This window comes from Rhinolophus hipposideros (assembly GCF_964194185.1).
Source record: "Rhinolophus hipposideros genome assembly, chromosome: 8".
NCBI classification, from domain to species: domain Eukaryota; kingdom Metazoa; phylum Chordata; class Mammalia; order Chiroptera; family Rhinolophidae; genus Rhinolophus; species Rhinolophus hipposideros.
Window position 1 is genome coordinate 12,809,347 of NC_138054.1, and position 25,037 is coordinate 12,834,383.

The window sequence follows — 25,037 nt, forward strand, 5'->3', positions numbered from 1 at the left end:
AGGCCTTCTTATAACAAAGTTATCACATAGCAGAGACCCCAGCACGAAGGGGGAATTCAAGGCTTCTTTTACAGAGGAAAAGAGTTAAGGGAAATTTGCAAACCCTAAAATGTCTCGAAAAGGAGTGTACACAGCAAAATATTTTGCAGTCCTTGCATTTTAGAAATAATGTGATTCTCAAAGGCAACCCATAATAGAATCCACTGAACAAGAGCTGCCCTGCTCCCCAGGGCTTAGCCTGATTGGGCAGAACAATTTAACTCAGGAATCCCACTTTGCGATTCAGCAGAAAAATACAGACATATGTCCTAAGAAATAAAGGAAGGACATGAGGAAATGCTCTGGTTCTCTTTTGTCTATCCTACATTGTTTAGAGACCTGGGGTTTTTAGCACAGCCTGATTTCATAAAGAGCAACCTACGAAGACGAGACCAACCATTTAGGAAGACTATTTACCTACCCTGTCTCTCTCCAATTACAGTGGTTTCACATTAAATGTTTGATTGCATTACTAATTTAAAAACTCCCCACTTCAAAATCACCAAAGCTTTCATTTGCTTTCTAAGAGCCCTGAAAAATGTCATGATTACCTCTGAACTGAGAACGCAGGCTGCATTAGAGAATTTTGCAAATGTTTTTCTTTGAACACAGACAGCTCAGAAAGCAGAGCACCTGCAAATAGGTTAATGAGCCTCAGAATTGCTGGAGTTGTGAAGACCAACTGTTGAGAATTCCCATGGAGTTAAGTAGGATGTGAATCCGTTTCTGAGTAAATATCATTACCCATGCTTTCTGACTTCCTGCCCTTGGGTTTGCAGTAAGCATGCGTGGGTTTTTCCCCTTCAGCTCAACAGTTTGATAGCAGTTGGGTTGGGGGTGGCAGGAAGTATTCTTTAAAATGACTCTTTTGGTGGGCAGAGGCCCTGGCATTTATTCCTGAAGCTATCTGAGCCATAAACTACTTTTTAGAAAATTCATCACATTTTATTCTTGTTTATGAACCAGGAAAGCAAGCAATCGGCTTAAGTTCTCAGAAAAAGAGTGTTGCATTTTGGTGTTAAATAGTCACGAGACAGGGTTAAGAAGAAAAACAGCAGTAACATCCTGTGCTGGAAATGCAGACCCTCTTAGATCCAAACCCACAAATACTATTCCAGTGACCTATATGGAGAACACTTTTAGTATATTTTCAGTTTATTTAAGTGTAAATATCAATCTCCAGTGGAAGTGTATCATAAAAAACAGAAAGTACACATAGCATACCACACATCTTCATAAAATGACCACACCCATAAGTCAGATCAAGAAATAAGACTCTTAGCACCCAGAAGTTTCTCTCGTGCCCTCTCCCAGTCCAGCTCCTCAGGAGTAACCAGTGTCCTGACTTCTAACACCTGGGCTTCTTGTTGCTTGTTTTGGACTCTGTGCAAATGGAATCAGACAGTACGTGTTTTTGTGTATCTGGCTTTTTTCAAATATGCAGAGATTTTACGAATATGTCTTTATTATAAACCTTTTACATCACTGTTCCACTGACAAGGAAATCATTAATCTGCCTTAGTGCAACAGTTTGCTCTCTTCAAAACATGTCAAGCAAAGACATTTGCATTGGAAATAAACGTATACATGGCTGCATTATACACGTCAGCCTGCCAATAAGCACATCCGGTTTCTAACAGAGGGAGAAAGGAACTTCTACCAGGCTTTTTAAAAAGAGGATGATAACATGAGATATGCAGCCACAGCAAAAAGTTAAAGGATGGTGGGAGACCACGTTGAGAATTCTGCTCCCTGAGCTGAAGCCTAAAGCTAGTGATCATGCACGAGAAAGTGAGGTTTATCAGTTGCAGGTGAATGGACCAGAATGGAAAATGAGAGTTTGACATATATTTGCAGGTATTGCTCTTTCCTTCCAGTTTATATTAGTGTGTTCCCAATAAACAGGCCATTGTAGATGATACCTTACTTCCTGCAGTTTGTAGCTGGCTTTATCAGACAAGGGACTTCCTTAGCCTTTGGTCAAGAAAAGGACAAGCAAAAAATAATAATAATAAAATCATCTTTCATGCGTGAGCTGAATTAAAACAGTACAACCTGGTTACTCATGATAAAGCAAGGTAAAGAATTTAGAACAGTCAGAGTCATAATTGCAAGTTACAAAATAATTAAATGTTATTGCTGTGTGCAAAACTATTTGGGAGCCAACTTTACAGCAAGTTATGGGATTATCCAATCCCACACACATGGACCACATATGTGACTGCAGGTGTATTTGACCATGCATCAAACCTAACAACTAGATTCCAAGTGAATCAAGTACTTGTTGGGGGAAAAATGTAATCAAATATGGATTATTTCAATAATAGCCAAAGAGTTTCTTCCTGAGTTACCTGCCAGCAAATGGCAGGGGGTTTACGCCACTCATTTCTGAGCCAGCCACATTTCTCTAATATGGCTGATCACTCCCAGTCTAAACATTTTCTTTGAAAATGTGAAACCCTACAATTAAATCTTCCTCCCTGAAACAGTGAGCACGAGCGTTCACTGAACTGAGAAAACCAGTGCATTGGCATAGAGAAGACTGCCATGGGAAGGATGGGGTATTGTTTGCTGGGAAGACCCACTGATGGGATGAATACAGGACAATGTTGGAGGGGAGGAGGAGAAAAAAAATGCATGTGTTCATCTGAGGACCTTCTATATTCAAACATACACTCAAGGCTGGTTGTGTGTGTTCCTCAGACACAGAAACACTGCTAGTACTAAGAGTATTTTGCATGGCCAAAATCACATTTAAATTAAATAAGCTTTGCACTTGACAGTGTTCTCTCAAGTCCTGTTTTTCCTTGTGAAAAAAAGCATAAAGATTTACTAAGGACAACAATGCATTTACTAAAGAAATGATCCATAAGGTTGAAAAATAGCATCTTACGTTTTGCAAATGTGATTTTTCCCTTCTTGAGAATCCTATTTTGTTAGCATTTATCTATGGTGGTATTTCACAAAGGATCACTTTGGGAGAGGTCCAGAAATGTGTTTCTTCCCTCTGACCACTGTGTTGGTAATATACTGGGATATATGGTTAGGAAGAGCGTCACCAGAATGGAATAAGTCTCATAAAGAGTAGGTATTTGGGAGTGGGGATGTGAGGGTGGGGTGCAGGCACCTGGTTAAGTCACTTCCCCAAAATCTTCATTATCTTGCCACGTGGCCCTAAATCCCCTAAAATAGGGCAATAAGGCAATCTATCTTCACAATGCCCTGCTATTAAAATTTGTTCATTTTTCTCCCAGTAGACATTTATCAGGCCTAAAAGCTGCCAGGTATATATAGTGCCAGGTGTAAGGGAAAGGGAAAGAATGCAGCAATTAAGTCACAGCCCCTACCCTTTGGAATGTCTTTTCAGCAAGGAATGCCATGATTTTGTATTTTAGAACAAATGTCCAGTGGCAGCTTAGAGGTTAAATGGAGAAACTTGCAAAACATTTAGAAGGCTATTGTATGTCACAGCCAGTCATGTGAAGGTAAAAGCCTGACCTCAGTCAGTGATCATTGGAATGAAGGCAGGGCAAGGATTTGGGAACTACTACAGCCTACAGTGTTCAACATGGGAGCCACTGGCCACTTGTGGCTACTTAAGTTTAAATTTAAAGTAAATAACATAAAGAATTCCATAGTCACACTAGCCATATTTCAGGTGCTCGATAGCCACACTTAGCTAGTGACTACCTTAATGCACAGTGAAGATATAGGACGTATCTACATTTGCAGAAAGTTCTATTGAACAATACTGCGTAGGTCTTTATTTTTTCAAAAATTCATGATTAACTGTGAAGTCTGATGCCATGAGAATTTGTAATGTTACATGGATGTGACTATGAACCATATTGTGGGTTTTTGTAAGAAAGATAATTACTTGGCTATTGGTGAGCCGCATTACCCTAAGGCCTCCCTCCAGAATTGACATGTCAACGATACTTGATCATTATCAAATTACCCTGCGTAACACAAGTATTTATATGCATAGTTTTATGTATTATATAGTAGAATGTCATATATATACATAGATCATATATATCGAAGCATATATCTAGATTATAGATTTTGATCTAGATATATAAAACACTTGATTGTATTTGCTTGGGTCCTCCAAAAAGAATACAATAGGGTGAGATTAGCTGTACCTGAGGAAAATGCCTGTGAAAAGAGAGAGAGAAAGAGAACCAGAGTAGGCAGGCAGAGCTTTCAGAGCACAATGCAGGTACGACACTTGTGGAGGAGGGGGAAAGAAAAGCAGATTGAATAGAAAGGGTCTTGGAATGCAGCCAAATTCCAAGAAAGATTCAGTCGGACTAATGGGGAGTCTCTGAGTCGTCATCACTGATCAGAGGAGTCCCAAGTATCTCAGGAATGGGGCTGCATTAGTATCTGCACTGTGCTAAGTTATTGGCTGGGAGCAGCCCAGAGGAAGTATGGCCTTGGTGTGAATGTGGTGGTTGGTCCAGAGGGCTGCAGCTAGGACTTTCAGACATTGTGTTCTTCATGGCAAGAGACCTCAGCAGCACTTTTTCATGGCTTCCAAAATCACATGTATAGTATGCTATATTTGTAATTATTATGTTTTTAACAATGGGGAATTCTTACATGAGAACCCAACACTCTTGAAAATCAAGGACTTCCTATAATTAGGTTGTAGAATCAGAAGGATTTGATGAGGGCACTTCCACTTACAGAAAGATGGAGTAGACATACTTTCCCTATTCCTCCCACTAAATACAACTAAAATGCCTGCACATAATATGTGAAACAAACATAATAAGACTCTAAAAGGTAGAGAGAAAAAGGGAGACAGACCAGCTAGGAACCTCAGGAGCTGAGGAATGACATTGTGATAAGTTCTCTAAGTTTTCTTTTGCCCATATATCCAAAACTGAATACTAGAAAAGGCAACAACCAGAAATACCTACAAACATAGATGTTTTAAAAACCCCTACAAAAGCCTGGTCTCTTGAGCCAAAGGACCAGAAAAGGAGCAGTCTAGGAAGGTAAAAAACTTTTAGGTTTAAAAGAAAGCTCTCTTCTATGAGAGCCAAATAATAAAGAATAAAAAAACAAAAACAAAACATAAAAACCTGTGGCCACACCCCTATCCACACCAGCAAAGGCTAGATTAAGACACTAGATTTCCATCTTTGCCAAGCTGTATTGAAATACTTCAACCTCCCTGCAAATTGACAGAGAAACTTGAGTAGGGAGCCAGGACTTTCATCCCCAGTGGGCAGTCATGAGTACCTCTCTTGGGATGTCAGTGTAGACCATGTAGGTAGCCTGGACTTTCACCTCCAACCTGCAGTAACAAGGCACTCCTTCTTTCTGCAGGTATGGTGTCAGAGGAGGCTTAGTGGAGAGTCAGGTCTGTAACCACCATCCAGGGGAAATGAGGCCACCTTCCACCATGCTGTCAGAGGTCACAAGAGGAACAATAATGAAGCACTCCTACCCCTCCCAGCCAGTAATCAAAAAAGTATGTATGGAGGCCTAGGGGGAATCCAGAACTCCCATCAACCCAACAACAATGAGGAGTTCCTTCCCTTGGGTGTCAACAGTAGCTGAGTGGAGAAGATGGACTTCTACACCTATCTGCAGTAACAAGCCACCCCCTTCGCACCCAAAGTGGTATCAGAAAAATCCAACTAAACTGAAAAGTTTAAGTAAGACACAAAATCTCATAATACTCAAAATGTCCGATTTCAATCTAAAATTACTCAACATACCAAGAACCAGGAAAATCTGATACTGAATTAAAAAATATAATTAATAGATGCCAACACTGAGGTAAGAGATGTTAGAATTATTTAACAAAGATTTTAAATTAGCCAGTATAAAATATTTTTCAACAGATGAAAACAAAGTAGCATGTCAGCAAAGAAATAGGAGATATAAAGTAAAACAAAATAGAAATTTTAGAACTGAAAATACAGTACTTGAAATTTAAAATTCAGTGGATGGGCTCAAGAGGACAATGGAGGGGACATAAGAAACAATCAGTGAACTTGAAAATAGAAAATTAGTTACCCAATATTAGCAACAGAGTGAAAATAGTCTGAGAAAAAAATGAACAAAGCCTCAAGGATCTGTAGGACTATTACAGGAGCTCTAACATTTGTGTTATTGGAGTGCTGGAAAGAGCATAGAAAGACACAAACCTACAAATTCAAGAAGCGGAGTGAAATCTAAACAAAATACACCAAAAAAAAACCCCAAAAAACACACAAAAAAACACACTAAGACAGATAGTCAAACTTCTGAAAACTACAAAGAAAAAGTGTTAAAAGTAGCAAGAGAGAAATAACTCCTTTCCTATAGTGAGAGAAAAATTTGAATGATACTGAAGTTCTCACCATTACCAAAAGAAACAATTGACACCTTTTTCAAGTGCTGAAAGTAGAGGACTGTTAACCCAGAATTCAATCTCCAATAAAAATATTTTAAGGAATGAAGAGTAAATTAAGACATTCTCAGTTGAAGAAAAACTAAGAGATTTGTTACCAGCAAACATCTTAAAAGAATGGTTGAAAGAAACACTCTAAACAGAGAGCAAACAAAAAAAGAAGAAATCATGGAACACCAGGAAGAAAGAACACAGTAAGCAAAAATACAGGTAAATACAATAGACTTTTTTTCTCTTAAGTCCTCTCAATCACATTTGAGGATGGAAACAAAAATTATGACCCTGTTCCATGTGGTTCTAAAGTCATGTAGAGGAAATATTTGAGGCTATATATTATATTATATTATATTATATTATATTATATTATATTATTATATTATATTATATTATATTATATTATTATATTATATTATATTATATTATATTATATTACATTACATTACATTACATTATATTATATTATATTATATTATATTAATTATAAATGGGGCAGGTAAGGGGATGTAAAGGATGGTAAGATTTCTACACTTCACTCAAACTGGTAAAATGGTGATGCCAGTAGACTGATAAGTTATATGTATATAATGTTATACCTTGAGTAACCACTAAAATATTTTTGCAAAGAGATACACTCATAAACACTATAAATAAATTTGAAAACAAGTAACCCACAGTGAACCAGGAAAAAGTAATAAAAAATAGAGAGAACAAACAGAAAAGAAAAATTAGGATAGCAGACTAAAGCATTAAAAAAGAAAGAAAGAAAGAAACAAACAAACAAACAAACAAACAAAAAAAACAAACATCAATAATCACATTAAATGTAAATGGTCTAAATACACTAATTAAAAGACAGAGATTGGCAGAATGAATTAGAAAACTTGACCTAATTATATGCTCTCTAAAAATTATATGCTCTCTAAGTCACTTCAAATGTAATGATATAAGTCATGTTAAAGTAAAAGGATGGAAAAATATATATCATGTAAACATTAATCAAAAAAAAAAGCAGAAGTGGCTATCCTAGCGTCAGATAAAGTAGACTGCAGAGCAAAGAGAATTACCAGAAATAGAAAGGGACATTTATAATGATAACAGTTTCAATCCACTAAGAGACATAATCCTAAATGCATTCACACCAAATAACAAAGCTGCAAAATATGTAAAGCAAAAACTAACAGAATTGAAAGGAGATAGAGACAAATCTGCATTTACAAGTGGGGGTTTCAGCACATCTATCTCAACAATTAATAGTGCAACTAGACAGAAAATCAACACAGCAGTTGAAAAATTCAGCAATACCATCAACCAACAGAATCTAATTGACTCTATTGTATACCCTATTTAACAATAACAGAATACACTTTTCAAATGTTACTGCAACAAAGACCAAGAGAGACCACATCCTGAGCCATAAAACAAATCTCAACAAACTTAAAATAATCAAAATGTGGCATAAGACCTAAATTAAGGCCCACGATTATGTGCCACCCTGACATCTGGTGCAACTAAGACGGCCTCATCTGACCTAACCACAAGTTCCCCTCCCCAGTCTGTGATTGTGGATAAGGGTCCCTAACCAAATAGCACTCTTTATCAAGGGGAACAGCTGCAGTTCCTGCACATCCTTGAGTAGCAGGGTTCAGTTTCCTGCCAACTGTGGAATTATTCAAACAAACCAATCTTATCCTCCTTTGAGAAACAGGGAACACCTCATCCCCTTGATACTATAAAGCCTGGCTCCCACAGTCCATAGTGGTTCACCCTGTTCCTGAGTGCAACCCTCCTGTGGCCCTGTATGGTGTCCTTCTTCCTCCATCTGTGAGTATATGGGACTAATAAACTGCTGTCAGTCTTGTCTGTTAAGTGTCATGAGCTTAGATATCCTCTTAACCCTAGGGCAGGAATTTACCTCCCTCACCAATAAAAGGTGAATTAAAACATGAAATCGTACATTGTGTACTCTGGTGACAAGGAAAACAACCAAATATGAATAATAGAAAAATCTAAGATGCAGAAGCTAAACAACAGACTTCTAAATAATCTCCATAGGTGAAAGAGAAAATCTCTAGGGAAATTAAAAAAGACTTGATGAGTGATCAAAGGTGAGAGGGAAGAAGGATGAAGCTGAGGATGATGTAAAGGTGAGGTGATACGAGACAGGAGGCTAGCCATCTTAGATCAGTTTAAAAGACCAATGCAGATGTGTGGATTCCATCAAGTTGTTAACCACCTGGGAAAGTAGACGCAAGGTAAGGCTGATTGGTGGAAGATGGAAAGAGAAAGTTGAAGCAAAACTATGGGAGTGCTGACAAGAAACAACAGACCCAGGTGAATTATCTTCACAAGATGCAGCAAGAAGATCATGGAGGAAGGTGGGAAATGGCTGAGGTTGATGCTGTGATAACGAAGACCTTCCTTCCCAATGAGTCCTGGTCTTCTCTTTAGCCTTTTTAGCGGGAATGCTGACAAGGAACATGGACCTTTTAAGTACAATAATAACACGATGAAAATTTCTACCAATTGTTCTGCCCTGAGCAACCAGAAGTTATTCTTATTAACTTTTCTTTACCTTTGTATTTTATCTGCCCAGAGTTTGCAGATATACAGATTATTTTGTAATTATAACTACAAAGATACAGTGGTGAGGTTTAAAAATCAGTTTAATAAGTCATTTTTATTATTTTAGAGTTTATTACTGCACCCAGTTTATGCAATCGTACTTTCTATAGTTCCATTAAGGAGAGAGTCAAGATTTTTTCTGTCCCTAAATTTCTGAAAGTTAGTTAGTGTAACTCCCTAACAGGGTAGCAATGACTAACTTTTAAGTTAGTGTAGTATAATTGAATAGCATGCGTTATATGTAGCACATACTATATAATACATATATAACTATATAATTATCTATATTTAATATATATAAATGTTTATATCTAGAAAAATGCACAGCTACGTATATATGTTTTTTAACTAAAAGGATAATTATTAGAATGCTATTAATATTTATCTCTGGGTTATGGCTCACATTTGAATACTAAAGGAGATAAGGGGTTCAATCACCAATTACTACACACACAACATCCACGTCAATTGGTGCAGAAATTCCACAGGCATGCATGCACACACATGTATAAACACACATAATCCATCTATAAGCCTCTTTCTAGCTTGCTTATCAAAATTTTCATCTGAAAAAAACAACTGTAAATTTCTGCAAAGTCATGATACACCACTTAGAGTCATAATGTTCCTTATTCAACAACATGTACCATGACTAAAATGTGATCTACACAATTTGGCACAACTGAGGAAGATTCATATACTGAAAGTGGATTATTTTGTGACTAACATTTTGTTGTCCTTTCTATGCCATCCTGGAAATAGGTAAAATAGTTTCAACCACTTTCCTACAATTGTCTGGGGCCTGATCATGGTAAAGAGTATAAAAAATTATTGCAGAAAACTATAACTCTCCACTAATTCTCCATGTTCATTTTCCTTTTTTACATTCTATTTTTTCCCTTTGTAACATCTATGAAGCAGTTTAACAGAGAAAAACAGCTAAAAACATCTAAGCTGCAGAAAGGAGATTATATCAAGTATGGTCAATAAGTGAATACTATTTTTATAAATATGCTCACATATAATCTCTACCTATTACAGCATTTTTCCTATTTAATAAGCATTTTAAAGACTACTATTTATTCTTAAATATTTAGGAAGTGTTTTGGTACCTTAAAAGAAGGAAGTGAAAGAGAATGAAGGAATGTATAACTTGTACAAATTTGCCATATATAAAAATACTGCTGATATAACAATTACTAAAAACAGTGGAATGCAAAATTGTACAAATATAAAGGAATTGTGAGATCACAGCTCACAATCTAATCATAGCAAATGCATATGCAAATCTAAGCATAGTATAGTGGAATGACTAGAAGAAAACATTTCAAAATAGGATTTCTTAGAAGTGGAAATACAAGTGAATATTTTTCTTTAGTCTCCTCTTGTTTCTAAGTTTTCTATGAGTCTATCTTCTATCTAATAAAACGATTAACTTTTTATAGAGTAAAATAAAATTGACCTTCAGATTTAAAATTTTGAAGTTAAAAAAGTCACATTTTCTGTTTAAATTTTAGTTGAAGATAGTTTCTTCTAGGAGAGATGTTGAATTTTTCAAAAAGAACTTCTGCTGTAAGCTAAAACTTTTTATACTCTAAGTTCTGTTACATAAGCAATTTTGTACATATGATCCTGTGGTAGAGCTAATTGCTAAGGTATTGAATTACCAGTTTATATAATACTCAGCTACGGCATTGATTAGAAATGAGGCAGAAATTTGGGGAGTGTTTTATGAGTAAATAAAAACATGAATGGGTGGATGAATGAATGGAAAGGAAAGGAAAGGAGAGGAGAGGAGAGGAGAGGAGAGGAGAGGAGAGGGGAGGGGAGGGGAGGGGAGGGGAGGGGAGGGGAGGGGAGGGAACGGAAGGGGAAGGGAGAAAAGAAAGGGAAAGGAAAGGAAAGGAAAGGAAAGGAAAGGAAAGGAAAGGAAAGGAAAGGAAAGGAAAGGAAAGGAAAGGAAAGGAAAGGAAAGGAAAGGAAAGGAAAGGAAAGGAAAGGAAAGGAAAGGAAAGGAAAGGAAAGGAAAGGAAAGAAGAAAAACATTGATAAAAAGTCTGGTAAATATTGAGAGGTGAACATGGTAATGATGAGATATTAGTGTATGTACAACACAAAACAAAACCATGACAATAGTACAAAGTAATAGCATACAATAGTGTAAAGAGCATAGCCATTACTGTCAGAAAAATGAGTGTTCAAATTCCTCTCTGCTCTTTACTTTTATTTTCTACAACTTATTTATTTTTATTGGCCTTAGTTTCCTTATCTATAAATGGTAGATAATTATAACTACCTCATAGTGGGTTTTTTAAAAACATTTTTATTAAAAATATAGTAAGCACAGAATATTATATTAGTTTCAGGGGTACACCATAGTTATTCAACATTTATATACCTAAAGAAATGATCACCATGATAAGTCCAGCAACCCTCTGACACCATGCATGTTATTACAGTACTATTGACTATATTCCCCATGCTGTATGTTATTAATACATCCCCATGACTTACTTGTTTTGTACCTGGAAGTTTGGACCGCTTATTGCCTTTCACCTTTCCTCCCCCTTTTAAATTCTTCAGTTACAGTTGACATTCAATATTATTTTAATTTCAGGTGTACAGCATAGTGGTTAGACATTTACATAATTTAAGAAGTGAACCCCCTGACTAGTCTAGTACCCACCTGGCACTATACATAGTTATTACCATGTTATTGACTATATTCCCTATGCTTTACTTTACATCCCCATGATTATTTTGTAACTGCCAATTTGTACTTCTTAATCTCTTCACCTTTTTCACCCTGTACCCCAACCCCCTCTCATCTATCACCCTAACGAATCTATTAATACTACCCATCTGACACTATATGTAGTTATTACAATATTATTGACTATAATCCCTATGCTATATCTTACATCCCCATGACTACTTTGTAACAACTAATTTGTGCTTCTTAATCCCTTCCTCTTTTGCACACCCCCCTCCCATCTGGCAACCATCAAAATGTTCTCTGTATCTATGAGACCCTTTCTGTTTTGTTTCTTTCTTTTGTTCTTTAGATTCCACATATGAGGTTGGATAATTAAATTTGAGAACTCATCCTAGAAAAAGTGCTACATACCTAATTGCTGAATATCACTATGGTCACCTTTGAAGTATTCCCCTTGGAAAACTGCACCAACACGAGTGCCTAGTTCACCTTTCAAAGCAATTTTGGAAATGTTTTTCTGGAATAGCCACCAGAGCTGTCATCATATTATCCTTGATGTGCTGAATGTCATCAAAATGTCTTCCTTTCAATATTTCCTTTATCTTCCGGTAAAGAAAGAAGTCACTGGGGGCCAGATCAGGTGAGTAGGGAAGGTGTTCCCTACTTGTTGACTGGCTAAAAGCTCCTTCACAGACAGTGCCGTGTGAGCTGGTACATCGTTGGCAAAAAGTTCAGGTTGTCTAACTTTTTCGCGCAGCCTTTTCAGCACTTCCCAATTTGAATTCCAAATTGTTCCCAATTTGTTTCCTATTTGAATTTTCCCAATAGGAAACTTGGTTACTGTTTGTCCAATTGGTACACACTCATAATGAATAATCCCTCTGATATGGAAAAAAGGTTAGCAGCATTATTGCAACAAGTTTGGGAACTTAATTGTTTGACCTCCTATAAGGGAAATCACATATGTATCTGTCTTTTACTGTTTAATGTACTCCATTCAGCACAATATCCTCCAGGTCCATTTATGCTGCTGCAGATGGCAAGGACCCATTCCATGCCCTGGCCGAGCAATATTGCACTGTATATATGTACCATCTCCTCTTTATCCATTCATCTATTCATGGACACCTAGACTGGTCTACATCTTGGCCATTGTAAACAGTGCTGCAATGAACATACCGATGCACGACTCCTTGAAGTAGCATTTTGGGTTTCTTCAGATAAATCCAGGAAGTGGGATTACTGGGTCCTTCTTTGTCTCTTGTTTTAGCCTTTGTTTTAAAGTCTATTTTGTCTGGTACAAGTATTGCTACCCCAGATTTTTTTTTTTTCATTTCCATTTTCATTAAATATCTCTTTCTATCCCTTTACATTCAGCCTGTGTGTGTCTTTCAGTCTGAAGTGAGTCTCTTGTAGGCAGTATATGTAAGGGTTTTGTTTTCTTATTCACTCATCTGCCCAATGTTTTTTTTTTCCTCACCACCCTCCCACCCATCTAGCAACCCTCAGTTTTTCCTCTTTGTCTCCAAAACTGTTTCTGATTAGTTCATTCACTTATTCTTTTCTTTAGATTCTGCATATAAGTGAGATCATATGGTATTTGTCTTTCTCTTTCTGACTTATTTCACTTAACATAATGTTCTCTAGGTCCATCCATGTTGTTGCAAATGGTAAGATTCCTTTCTTCTTTATGGCTGCGTAATACTCCATTGTATAAATATACCACAGCTTCTTAATCCAGTCATCTACCAAAGGGCATTTCGGTTGTTTCCATGTCTTGGCTATTGTATATAATGCTGCAATAAACATAGGAGTGCATAAAGATTTTTGAATTGGAGTTTTGGATTTCTCCGGAAAGATACCTAGAAGTGGAATTACTGGATCATAAGGTAGTTCCATTTTCAGATTTTTGAGATACCTCCATACTGTTTTCCATAGTGGCTGCACCAATCTGCAATCCCACCAACAGTGCACAAGCGTTCCCTTTTCTCCACATCCGCACCAGCACTTGTTGTTTGTTGATTTATCGGTGATAGCCATTTTGACTGGGGGGAGGTGGTATCTCATTGTGGTTTTTATTTGCACTTCTTTAATGATTAGTGAGATTGAGCATTTCTTCAGATGTCTGTTTGCCATCTGTATGTCCTTTTTAGAAAAATGTCTCTTCATGTTCTCTGCCCATTTTTTAATTGGGTTGTTTGTTTTTTTGGAGTTGAGTTGAGTGTTTTTTATAGATTTGTGATATTAACTCCTTATTAGATATATCATTGGCAAATATCTTTTCCCATACAGTAGGATCCCTTTTTGTTTTATTGATGGTTTCCTTTGCTGTGAAAAAGCTTTTTAGTTTGATGTATATCAGTAAAAATCTTACTTGAGATGTCTGTGAAGTTTCTTCCTATATTTTCTTGGGTATTTTATGGTTTCATATCTTACATTTAAGTCTTTAAGCCATTTTGAATTTACTTTTGTATATGGTGTAAGGAGGTGGTCCAGCTTCATTTTCTTGCATGTGTCGGTCCAGGTTTCCCAGCACCATTTATTGAATAGACTGTCTTTACCCCACAGTACATTCTTGCTTCCATTGTCGTAGATTAAATGGCCATATAAGCATGGATTTATTTCTGGACTCTCTATTCTCTTCCATTGATCTATGTGTCTGTTTTTATGCCAGTACCATGCTGTTTTGATTACTGTAGCCTGTAGTATAATTTGATGTCAGGTATTGTTATACCTCCCACTTTGTTCTTATTTCTGAAGATTGCTGAGGCTATCTGGGGTCTTTTACGGTCCCATATAAATTTTAGGATTATATGTTCTATTTCTGTGAAAAATGTCATTGGTAGTTTGATAGGAATTGCGTTGAACATGTATATTGCCTTAGGCAGTATGGACATTTTAACTATATTAATTCTTCCTATCCATGAACACGGTATGTGTTTCCATCTATTTATATCTTCTCTCATTTCTTTTTTCAATGTCTTATAATTTTCTGAGTACAGATCTTTTACTTCTTTGGTTAAATTTATTCCCAGGTATTTTATAGTCTTTGGATCAATTGTAAATGGGATTGCTTTTTAAATTTCTCCTTCTGATGTTTTATTACTAATATATACAAATGCAACTGATTTCTGAATATTAATTTTGTATCCTGCTACTTTACTAAATTCATCTATCAGCTCTAATAGTTTCTTGGTGGAGTCTTTAGGGTTTTCTATATATCATATCATCTGCATATAATAATTTTACTTCCTCCTTACCGATTTGGATGCCTTTTATTTCTTTTTCTTGTCTGATTGCTGTGGCTAGAACATCCAGCACTATGTTGAATAGCAGTGGAGAAAGTGGGCAACCTTGCCTTGTTCCTGATCATAAGGGGAATGGTTTTAGCTTTTCCCTATTGAGTATGATGTTAGCTGTGGGTTTATCATATATGGCCTTTATTATGTTAAGATATGATCCCTCTATTCCCACTTTCTTAAGGGTTTTTATCATAAATGGCTGCTGGATTTTATCAAATGCTTTTTCTGCATCTATTGATATGATTATGTGATTTTTATTTTTCATTTTGTTAATGTGGTGTATCACAATTGATTTGCGGATGTTGAACCACCCTTGCATACCAGGGATGAATCCCACTTGATCATGGTGCATGATCTTTTTAATGTATTGATGAATTCTGTTCGCTAATATTTTGTTGAGAATTTTTGCATCTATGTTCATTAGAAATATCGGCCTGTAGTTTTCTTTTTTTGTGGTGTCTTTGTCTAATTTTGGGATCAGGGTGATAGTGGCTTCATAAAAAGTGTTTGGGAGTCTTCCCTCCTTCTGGATTTTTTTGGAAGAGCTTGAGAAGAATAGGTGATAATTCTTTTTTGAGCGTTTTGTAAAATTCACCTGTAAAGCCATCTGGTCCAGGGCTTTTGTTTGTTGGGAGATTATTGATTACTGATTCAATTTCTCTGATGGTAATCAGTCTATGCAGGTTTTCTGTTTCTTCTTGAGTTAGCCTTGGAAGGTTGTACGCCTCTAGAAAATTGTCCATTTCTTCCAGATTGTCAAATTTGTTGGCATATAGTTGCTCATAGTAATTTCTTAAAATTTTGTGTATTTCTGCAGTGTCTGTTGTCACTTCGCTTTCATTTCTGATTTTATTAATTTGGGTCCTCTCTCTCTTTTTTTTAATGAGTCTGGCTAAAGGTTTGTCAATTTTGTTTATCTTCTCTAAGAACCAACTCTTGGATTCATTGATCTTTTATATTGTTTTTCTGGTTTCTATTTCATTTATTTCCGCTCTGATCTTCATTATCTCCTTCCTTGTGCTCCCTTTGAGCTTATTTTGCTGTTCTTTTTCCAGATCCCTTAAGTGTGAAGATAAACTGTTGGTTAGTGATGTTTCTTCTTTCTTTAGGTAGGCCTGCAATGCTATGAACTTCCCTCTTAAGACTGCTTTCACAGCATCCCATAGATTTTGGGTTGTCGTGTTTTCATTTTCTTTGTCTCGAGATATCTTGATTTCTTCCCTGATCTCCTGCTTGACCTATTCATTATTTAGTAATAAGTTATTCAGCCTCCATGAATTGGTGTGTCTTCCAGTTTTTTTCCCGTAGTTCATTTCTAATTTCATAGCACTGTGGTCAGAGAAGACAATTGGTATAATTTCAATTTTCTTAAATTTATCAAGACTTGTTTTGTGGCCTAACATATGATCTATCTTGGAAAATGTTCCATGTGCGCTTGAGAAAAACATATTTTGCAGCATTGGGGTGAAATGCTTTGAAAATATCGATTAAATCCAAGTGGTCCAATGTATCATTTAAGGCTGTTGTTTCCATATTGATATCCTGTCTGGAAGACCTGTCCCTTGTTGAAGGTGTGTTGAAGTCCCCTACTATGATAGTGTTACTGTTGATCTCTGTCTTTATGTCAGACGGTATCTGTTTTATATATTTAGGTGCTCCTATGTTGGGTGCATAGATGTTTACTAGGGTTATGTCCTCTTGTCGGATTGATCCCTTTATTATTATATAGTGCCCATCTTTGTCTTTTAATATGTTCTTCATTTTAAAGTCTATTTTGTCAGATATAAGTATTGCAACTCCAACTTTTTCCTCATTTCCATTTGCATGAAATATCTTACTCCAGCCCTTCACTTTCAGCCTGTGTGTGTCTTTGGATCTGAGGTGAGTCTCTTGTGTACAGCATATACAAGGGTCTTGCTTTCTTATCCACTCAGCCACCCTATGTTTCTTGATTGGACCGTTTAATCGGCTTACATTTAAAGTGATTATTGATATGTACATAGTTATTGCCATTTTTAAATTTGTAGTTAGATTGTTTTCATCTTTCTTTTATTTACAGAAGTCTTTTTAGTATTTCTTGCACTGCTGGCTTGGTGGTAATAAATTCCTTTAGCTTATTCTTTTTCTGGGAAGCTCTTTATCTCTCCATCAACTTTAATTGATAGCCTTGTTGGATAAAGCAATCTAAGTTGTAGGCCTTTGTTTTCCATCACTTTGAGTATCTCCTGCCACTCCCTCCTGGCCTTCAATGTTTCTGTAGAAAAGTCATTTGATGGTCTTATGGGTGTTCCCTTGTATGTAACCCTCTGTCTTTCTCTTGCTGCTTTTGGGATTCTCTCTTTGTCTTTAAGCTTTGCCATTTTAACTATAGTGTCTTGGTGTGGACCTGTTTGGGTTTATCCTGGTTGGAACTCTCTGCACTTCCTGGGCTTGTATGTTGGTTTCCTTGATCGGGTTAGGGCAGTTTTCGGCCATTATTACTTCAAATATATTCTCAATCCCTTGCTTTCTCTCTTCACCTTCTGGTATTACTATGATGCGCATGTTGTCGCACTTGATGTTATCCCAGAGGTCTCTTAAACCATCTTCATTGTTTTTTATTCTTTTTTCTTTCTGTTGTTCTGTTTGGGTGATCTCTGCTAACTTGTCTTCTAAGTCATTGATTCGATCCTCTGCTTCATCTAACCTGCTGGTAATTTATTCAAGTAATTGCGGTAATTGTGTTCTTTGGTTCTAACTGGTTGTTCATTATGATTTCTACATCCTTCTTTATGTCATCTCTAAGCTCCTTAAACATTCTTATCACCAGTGTTCTGAACTCTGTCTCTGATAGGTTGGTTACCTCTGTTTCATTTGGTTCTACTTCTGGAGGTTTCTTCTGTTCTTTTATTTGGGATATGTTTCCTTGTTTCCCCATTCTGGCTGACTCCCTGAGTTTTCTTTGATGTATTAGGTAGATCCCCTAGAGTTCTTAGTTCTTGCTGGGTTATTTTATGTAGTATGTGTCCTTTATATTTGACTTGCACTACTTCGTTCTTCTCCTCTGCTTGTGCTCCAAAGGTGACTCTTGTGTTGTGTATATTGTCCTGTTAAAAAAGATCTTTAATTGCTTTTCACTTGTTTGTAGGTGGGGTTATCTCCTAGGTTGACTAGTTGTGAGACTTGGATCTGCCCACTGCAGGGTGTTCTGCTGCCTGAGGGTTGACTGCTTAAATGTGGTTTGGCCTCTATGGGCTCTTGTGCCTGTAGAGAATTCCCTCTGGGTGTGTGACTTGTAGGTCAAACCCGGTAGTACTCTGGTTTGGTCTGGAGTTGGCCTCTGGATATGTTGAATCTTGTGCCTGTTAAGCTGGGCCCTGGTAGGGCAATTTCAGAACAGGGGAAATCACCAACACAACAACAACAAAGAAAGAAAATCAAACACATTCACATGTAACAACAACCGACAACCCCCACTCAACACAGGCAAAGATATCAAAGATATAAAGACAAAACAAGACAAAACAGAACAAAACAAAAAGCAGCTCCAGTCTTGGCTTAAGCCCATGAGTAACCTCCAGGTTGTCCTCTGCTGTACCAAAGAGTCCCCTGCCTATTGTGCAGGCAGAGCCAATCACCTGGTGCCCAGAGTGACTTTGGGACTGCAGATTTAGATGCGTGGGGCTGAGGGGTCTGGATGGTAGTTTTTACAAAGTCAGTGCAGTTTCTGCCCTTGCCTGCACATATGCACACTGAGAGTAGCACCACCTGTGTCCAGGTCTCCTGAGTCTTAGGGCACTTCTTTCATGTGTGTGGTGGGCGGGAGATTTCTGAGCTGCTGAAAGCCGGGAACTGCCGCTTGCTGGTGATCTCTGGGAGTGCCTCTGCCGTTGTACTTGTCCTGCTCTAGGCAGGCCAGAAAAGGTGGGGGCTGGGGATGGAGGGGTCTTTTGTCTCCCAGCCCAGCAGTGTCACACTCTTCCTGCAGGACAGAAAAGGTGGTGGCTGGGGGTGAAGGCGTCTCTTCTCTCCTAGCCCAGCCAAAATCACACTCTTCCCAGCCTCTTCCCTGGGTCAGAGCTGCCTGCCAGTCCTCCCAGAGCCTGAGCACTAAGGCTCCTCTGTAATCTGACACTACTCCTCAGTTCAGGGGCCAGTTTAAGTCTCTGGAAGGGCCGGTGTAGGATTGGAAGAGTGGGGGGAGGGGCCCAGGTATGGAGTTTGTGTTCTTTGTCCGCCCTAGGGTCCACCTAGCTGCCCCCTTGTTGGGAGAGATCAGCTGTGGGACGCAGGGAAAGAGCCCACCTCCTGGCTTTTGTGTTCTCTGTTCCGTCCTGGGATCCCCTGCGTCTCTGCAGCAGTGGGTGCTGGCCGCGTTTCCACCACCATAGATGTGGGCCGCGTCTCCACAGCCAGAGGTGTGTGTGCCCTATGTTTTTGATTGGAACATTTAATCCACTTACATTGAAAGCAATTTTTGATAGATACGTAGTTATTTTCATTTATTATTCATATTTTTTATCTTTTTTCTTTTTCATCTTAAAGAAGTCCTTCTAACATTTTTTGTAATACTGGTTTGGTGGTGATAAACTCTTTAACTTTTTCTTATCTAGGCAGCTCTTTATCTGTCCTTTGATTTTAAATGATAACCTTGTTGAGTAGGTCCTTGGTTGTAGGTCCTTGTTTTTCATCACTTTGAATATTTTGTGCCAATCCCTTCTGGCCTGCAAAGTTTCTCTTGAAAAATCAGCTGACAATCTTATGGAAGCTCCCTATAAGTTACTAGTTGCCTTCCTCTTGGTGCTTTTAGAGTTCTCTCTCTTTGACTTTAAACTTCATCATTTTAATTATAATGTGTCTTGGTGTGGCCCTATATGGGTTTACCTTGTTTGGGACTCTCTGTGCTCCCTGGACTTGTATGTCTATTTCCTTTACCAAGTTAGGAAATTTTTTAGTCATTATTTCTTCAAATAGGTTCTCAATCCCTTGCTGTCTCTGTTCTCTTTCTGGTACCCCTATCATGTGAATGTTGTTATACTTGATGTTGTCCCAGTGGTCAATTAAACTTTCCTCATGTTTTTGGATTCTTTTTTCTTTTTGCTGTTCCAATTGGGTCTCTTCTGCTTACCTTATCTGCCAACTTGCTGATTCGATCCTCTGCTTCATCTAGTCTCCTGGTGATTCCATCTAGTACTTTCTTCATTCACTTACTGTATTCTTCACTTCTGACTGGTTCTTTTTTTATGGTTTCTATGTCCTTTTTTAGGCTGGGTATCTCTGTGTTGAAGTTCTCACTAAGTTCATTGAGCATCCTTATAATCATTGTTTTGAACTCTGTATGTGGTAGATTACTTGCCTCCATTTTGTTTAGTTCTTTTTCTGGAGTTTTCTCCTATACTTTCATCTGGGATGTATTTCTTTGTTTCCTCATTTTGGCTGCCTCCCTGTGTTTGTTTCTATGTATTAGGTAGATCTGCTATATCTCCCAGTCTTGGCCAGATGGCCTTATGTAGTAAGTACTCTGAGGGGCCCTGGCACAGTCTCCCTGGTCACCTGCTCTGAGTGCTCCAAGTGTGTCCCTTGTGTGTGTTGTGTGTGGTCCTCCATTATAGTTGAGCCTCTATTGCTATTGGCACATCATTGGGTGGGATTGACCCTCAGGCTGATTGGCTGCGGGGTTTGGCCATGTCTACAGTTTATAAGCTGCTGTGTCAGGGACTCGCCCACTTATATCCCAGTAGGTTCTGGGGCCTTCTGAGACCACCCTTTGTGTGTGCCACTTATGGGGCTAATTTGGCAGTGCTCTGGTGTGGTCTGAAGCCAACTTCCAAGTATGTTGGCTCTGGGGCCTCTTGAGCGGGGCTTTGGTACAGGCCCAGGTGACCTACTGCCTCTGACTGGCTGGGGACTATCTGGAAGGAGCTACAAAATAATCCACGATTGTTTGCTGCCTGTGCTAAATTTGGAGGCATGTAGGAGAGGCCACACTGCGAACCAAAGATTTCTGCCACCAGTACCTGGCCTAGTGTAGCTCCTCAAAAAGCCAGGACATCTTGAGGCCTGCTGCCACCTGTCATCTCCCTTAAGTTTAGTCCCTGCTAGAGCCTCGTGTGGTATGCAAGTTGGGTGAGGCAGGGTCTCAGAGAGTCACTAGAGTGGGAAGAGTTGTGGTCATCAGGTTAATATTAATTCTGGTTTGGTGCTAATGCTGAGCCTGGAGCTACTCAGCAAAAGTCTCAGAGCACACCAAGGCCAGTGCTGCCTGCCCAGGGCCTGCCAGACTCTGATTGTTTTCCAAGAAAGAGTGCAATGCGGATGGGATTGTTTGCTCACAGAAAAAGTGCCTCCCATGTTGAGGGAAGTGAGTCAGCAAAGTGGATCAGTGGAGTTCAGCAGGCCAATCAGATTCAGATTCAGCCATGTTGGGGGCAGGGTGAATTCAGGAAAGATGGTACCTGCCTGCCAGCTGCACTGGAGAAGGACCTCAATCAAGGAAAATGCTGACTGTTCTCCAGTCTTCCCCCCAGAAGCCACACACCTCAGTCTGACCCCCTCTTATGTCTCTGATGCCTCCTGAGTCACTGTCTCTCTACTGAAACCCAAGCCTGCGAATAAGTGAGTCTGTGCATAGGCCCTTTAAGAGGACATCTGGGTTTCCCAAGCCTTCCGCCCCTCCCAAATGTTTGGAAACACCATTGTTTTTCACAGCCAGATGTTGTGGCAGCTCCTTTTCCTGGCTCCTATATTCTAGGCTGGGGAACCTGGTGTGGGAGACTGGAGTACCCTTGCTCCTTCATGGGGAACATCTGTGGCCAAGATATCTCTCTTGATTTGTAGCCACCATATGTGGTTGTGGGACCAGCCGATTTTGCATCTCCTCCCCTCCTACAGTTTCATCGTGGCTTTTTCTTTATATCCTTAGTTATAAAATTTCTGTTCAGCTAGACTTCAGATGGTTTCCCAGGTTGAATGTTCTATAATTTGGTTGTAATTTTGATGTGTTCATGGGATGAGGCAAGCACAGTGTTGATCTATTCAGCCATCTTGTACCTCCTCATGAAAGTGTTTTAAAGATTAAATAAAGCAAAATACACATTCCTGAAAGTTCCTGGTTTGAAGCATATATGGATAAAATGTTTGTTTTATTGTTATGTAATTCATGAGAGGTAGTCAAGAAGCTATATTCTTATGCATTTCCATACATAAACGTTTACCTTTTCTTCTCCTATTAGTTAAGAATGCATTTATCTTCAAGTAACAAAAAAAAAAAAAACAGTCTAACAATGGTCTCACATAATAAGATATAACATGGAGATGGTTGTCAGCTTTGGCTCAGTTGTTCATTGAAGCCATTAAAGATCAGGTACTTTCCACACTTTCCCTCCACTATTCTTAAAGGGTTGGCTTTCAGTCTCATGTTTCTTGCCTCATGGTCACAAGATGACTGCTGCAGCTCTGGATATCACATAAAAATTTAAGGCAGGAAGAAAAATAGAGACAAAGCACTTCCTTCTAAGAAGTTTTATCTATTCATTTGAGAATAAAATCCTTCACAAGAAACTTCTTAACATCTCATTAGCCAATACCTACCTATTCAAATAACTGGTCAGGGAGAATGAGCTTTTGAAAACATTTCTTTGCAACTTTATTAAGGTGTAACTTATATGCCATATAATTCAGTCATTTTAAGTAAAATTTAATGACTTTTAGCAAATACATTTATGAAACTGAGGAATTACCACAGTCAATTTTAGAACACTTGTACTTCTCATTTCCTCCTAACTCACCCAGATCTAGACAACTGCTGATCTACTTTCTATAGATTTTCCTATTCTAGACATTTCATATAAATGAGATCATATAGCATGTTCTTGTTTGTGACTGGCTTCTTGCACTTAGCATAATGTTTTCAAGGTCATTCCATGTTACAACATCTATCATCACTTCCCTTTTTTTTTTTTTTTTTGCCAAATAATATTTTACTGTGTGGATATACCACATTTTATTTATCCATTCATAATTGATGGACATTTGGATTATTTTCACTTTTGGTTATTATGAATAAAGCTTCTATAAACATTTGTTTTGTATGCAAGTATGTTTTCATTTTTCTCATTAGGAATAGAATCGCTGGGTCATATGGTAATTTGGTAACCGAATACTTAAATTTTTGAGGAATTTCCAAACTGTTTTCCAAAATGGCTGCACTATCTTATATTCCCATGAGCAATAATCGGTTCTGGAGAATGTTCCATGTATACTGCATAAGATGTATATCATGCTGTTGTTGAGTGGCCTATTAGATTATTTGTTTATAGTGTTGTTCAAATCTTCTATTTCCTTGTTCATCTTGTGCCTAGTTGTTTTATTATTGAAAAATGGGATATTCAAGTCTCCAGTCATTATTGTTGAATTGTCTCCTTCTACCTTCAATTCTCAGTTTTTGCTTCATTTTGGGGCTCTTTTGTTAGAGCCATGTATAGGAATATTTGTAATTCTCAAATCGTCGTCATAAACTGACACTTTTATCATTATAAAATGTCCCTCTTTATCTCAAATAGTATAATTTGTTTTAAAATCTATTTTGTCTCTTATTATATACCCACTCCAGACCTTTTATGGTTGCTATTTGCATGATGTATCATTTTTCATCCTTTTACTTTCAGCCTATTTGTATGAATCTAACTTGTGTCTCTGGTAAACAGCATATAGTTAGATCCTGTGGGTTTTTTTCAATCCAGTCTGAAAAATCTTTATTGAGTGTTTAATCCATTCATTTTTAATGTCATTATTGATATGTACATTTTGTTTTTGTATTTATATCTGCCATTTTATTTTTTGCTGTCTATATTTTTCATCTTTTCCCTCATCCCTCTTTTACTGCTTTCTTTTGCAGTATCTTCTAGTGTAACATTTTGGTTCTTTTTTTTTTACATTTTATATTTTTTATTATTAGTTTCGGGTGTACAAAACAACATAGTGATTAGAAATTTACACACCTCACTAAGTGATAACCCCAACAAGTCTACCATCCACATTTTGATTTTCTTAATGATCTTTCACTATATTTTTGATAATTTTCTTAGTGGTTGCTGTGGGCCTACAATATACATTTTAACATCAGAATTGACTTCAGATTTCTACTAATTTAATTCTATTAAGATAGAAATGTTTCCTCCTATAAAGCTCTATTCCATCTTCTACTTTTTTTGCCATTAATAACTATTAATGGATTTTTTCATTTTAGTTATTGTATTTTTTAACTCCAGAAATTCCATTGTTCTATTTTATAATTTATATCACTTTATTTTTATTGTCTATATGATGAGATGGTGTCGTCATACCTTCTTTTACTTCTTTAAGCATGGTTTTCTTTAGTTCTTTGAATATATTTGTAATACCTGCTTTAAAGTCTTTCACATGTGGGCACTCTCAAAGGCAGTTTCTGTTTGTTTGTTTGTTTGTTTGTTTGTTTGTTTGCTTCCCTGTATTGGTCACAGTTTTCCTGTTTCTTTGCATGTCTTGTAATTTTTTGTTGAAAACTGGACATTTTAGATACTGTATTGCAGCAACTCTGGACACCATCCCTCCCGTAGGGCTTTTGTTGTTTTGTTTGCTGCTTTGTTTACTGATTTGACTGGACTATTTCAGTGAAGTGTATGTCACCTGCAGTTTGCTCACTCTACTATTTTTCACAGGACTCAGCCTTGGGTATGCATGTAGTAACCTGGGATGACAGTGGTTTTAGCAGGGGTCTCTTTGTGAACATCTCTTTTCCTTGATCTGTCAGTCTTCTAGTTTGTCTGCCTCTATTGATATCACAACAGGAGTTACCCACCACAATTTTCTGGCTGATTGTTTTATTGTTTTCTACATCGTCCTTGGTCATAATTTTTTTTTCACATTCTGATTCAGGTCCCTGTTCAGGAGTCATACATGAGGCCAAGTATTGAGTCTTGTTCTGAAT